Source organism: Budorcas taxicolor, chromosome 2 (assembly GCF_023091745.1).
Source record: "Budorcas taxicolor isolate Tak-1 chromosome 2, Takin1.1, whole genome shotgun sequence".
NCBI lineage: Eukaryota > Metazoa > Chordata > Mammalia > Artiodactyla > Bovidae > Budorcas > Budorcas taxicolor.
Genome location: NC_068911.1, coordinates 70578544 through 70581507, shown reverse-complemented (window position 1 = coordinate 70581507; position 2964 = coordinate 70578544).

Below are 2964 nucleotides of genomic sequence, written 5' to 3'. Positions count from 1 at the left end.
GCCTCTTGATGAAAGTAAAAGAGCATGAAAAAGTTGGCTTAAAACTCAACGTTCAGAAAACTAAGATCTTGGCATCCAGTCCCATTACTTAATGGCACATAGATGGGGAGACAATGGAAACAGTGAGAGACTTAATTTTGGGGGGCTCTAAAATGACTGCAGATGGTGACTGCAGCCATGAAATTAAAAGATGCTTGCTCCTTGGAAGAAAAGCTATGACCAACCTATACCACATATTAAGAAGCAGAGACATTACTTTACTGACACAGGTCCGTATGGTCAAAGCTATGGTTTTTCCAGTGGTCATGTATGGATGTGAGAGTTGGACTATAAAGAAAGGTGAGCACTGAAGAATTGATGCTTTTGAACTGTGGTGTTGGAGAAGACTCTTGAGAGTCCCTTGGACTGCAAGGAGATCCAACCAGTCCATCCTAAAGGAAATCAGTCCTGAATATTCATTGGAAGGACTGATGCTGAAGCTGAAAGTCCAGTACTTTGACTACCTCATACGAAAAATTGACTCACTGGAAAAGACCCTGATGCTGGGAAAGTTTGAAGGTGGGAGAAGAAGGGGAGGACATGGGATGAGATGGTTGGATGACATCATCAGCTCGATGGACTTGAGTTTGAGCAAGCTCCAGGAGTTGGTGATGGACAGGGAGGCCTGGCATGTTGTGGTCCATGCGGTCATAAAGAATCAGACACAACTAAGCCACTGAACTGAACTGAATTTGCCTTTTTGCCAAATAAACTTTTTTAATGTCAAAAGAGATGGTGTGACAATTTAATCAGATACCAAATATAAGCATAAAGAAGGCAGGGAAAAGTAGTATCAAAAATACATGATAGAAATTATTAATATTTCCCCAGTATTTTATGTACTGCTTAACCTGTGTTCTTTAAATTTTAAAAAAATATTTCTTAAACCAGTAGTCAGGAGTGATACTTTTTTTTACTGTTTTTAATTGAAATATAATTTTCATACAATATTGTGTTATTTCAGGTGTACAGAAGAGTGATTCATTTACATGTAATATGTGTATTTTTTCAGATTATTTTCCCTTATAGGTTATTACAAAATATTGAATATTGTTCCCTGTTCTATACAGTAAGTCCTTGTGGTTTATCTATTTTATGTGTAGTTTGTATCTATTATTTCCGTGCTCCCAATTTATCCTTTTTTATTATTAATATGTCCTGTGTAAATTTTCAGTGACCTTGAACATAGGGCAGGGGGGCTATACTTGAGCTTATATAGCAGAATTGGGTTAATTTATAGATACAGCGTGCATGGAAAGAGAAGCAGGATAAAGGCTTTTTTGCTCATTAGTTTGGCTGGCCGCAGACCCTGAGACTGGTTAATCTTCCTGGTGAGGAAGGAGACCTAAACTATTTAAAGGAAAAGTGCCTTTCTTTCTTTGTGTCTTTCCCCCTTTCTCTGCCTCTGTTTCTTTGCATCAGTCTGTCTTTGTTTCAACTTAGAAAATAAATGTATGGTTACCAAAAGGGATAAGGTTGGGGGGGGGGTGGTGATGGGAAGGAAGATAAACTAAGATGTCAGAATTAATATATGCATATTACTGTATATAAAATAGATAATCAACAAGATAATCAATATTCCTACTGTATAGCACAGGAAATTACTCAATACTCTGTTATAACATGTGGGAAAATAATCTGGAAAGGAATTGATACATGTATATGTATAACTGAATCACTTTACTGTATACCTAAAACTAACACAATGTTGTAAATCAAGTTTACATCAATATAAAATAAAAATATAAAAATCTGTCTCTGCTTCTTTCTGTTTCTCTCTCTTTTCTTTATTCTCTTATACCTTTTTTAAATCCATAAGCCTAACAAAATAATGTACATAATTGCAGAAACATGCAGGCACACACACGTGCACTGAAAAAGGCCTGGAAATATATTCCTCTCTGATGTTTTAAATTTCAAAAAATTTTATTGAAGGATAGTTGATTTACAGTGTTGTGTGAATTTCTACTCTATAGCAAAGTGATTGTTACACATATGTATACATTCTTTCTCATATTCTTTTCCATTATGGCTTATCACAGGATACTGAATATAGTTTACTATGCTAGACAGTAGGACCTTGTTGTTTAACCATTCTCTATAAAATAGTTTGTATCTGATAATCCCCAACTCCCAACCCATCCCTCCCCACCCCTCCCCCTTGGCAACCACAAGTCTCTATGTCTGTGAGTCTCTTTTTGTTTGGTAGATAAATTCATTTGTGTCATATGTTTAGATTCCACATATAGGTGATATCACATGGTATTTGTCTTTCTCTTTCTGACTTCACTTAGTATGGTGATTTCTAGGTCTATCCCTGTTGCTGCAAAGGGCAGTATTTAATTTTTTTATAGCTGAGTAGCATTCCATTGTGTGTGTGAATACATTTTCTCTATCCATTCATCTTTCGATGGTCATTTAGGTTGTTTTATTATCTTGGCTATTGTGGATAGTGCTGCTATGAACATTGCCTCCCTAATGTTTTAACAGTTATCTCTGAGAGGATTGTGTATGATTTTACTTTTCTCTTTCCTACATGTTAATATTTTTCAACATTTTTAGTGAGTATGTTTGCCTCCTAATCAAACGGTTTTAATAAGAAAGAGAAGTAGGGTACTCAGTTTCACATAAGATGAAGGGAGAAGGCCACTTTCTTTGGAATGTGAAAAAGCGGTTTGTATAGCGTCTCCCCAACTTGACTGTAATATCCATTGGGGGTGGGAACAGTGTTTTGTTCACTGTCATGTCCCCAGGCCTGGCACAGCGGCTTCCCCAGACTAACCTTTGCCAAGTGTTTGTGGGGTGAATAATCAGAGAAGAATCTGTGGTGAAAAGAAGATGATTTTGGAAGAGGTGACTGTTCAGTATTCAAATGCTGCTATCTAAGATTCAGTCTATTTGACTAAGTAAAAAGGACAATGGATT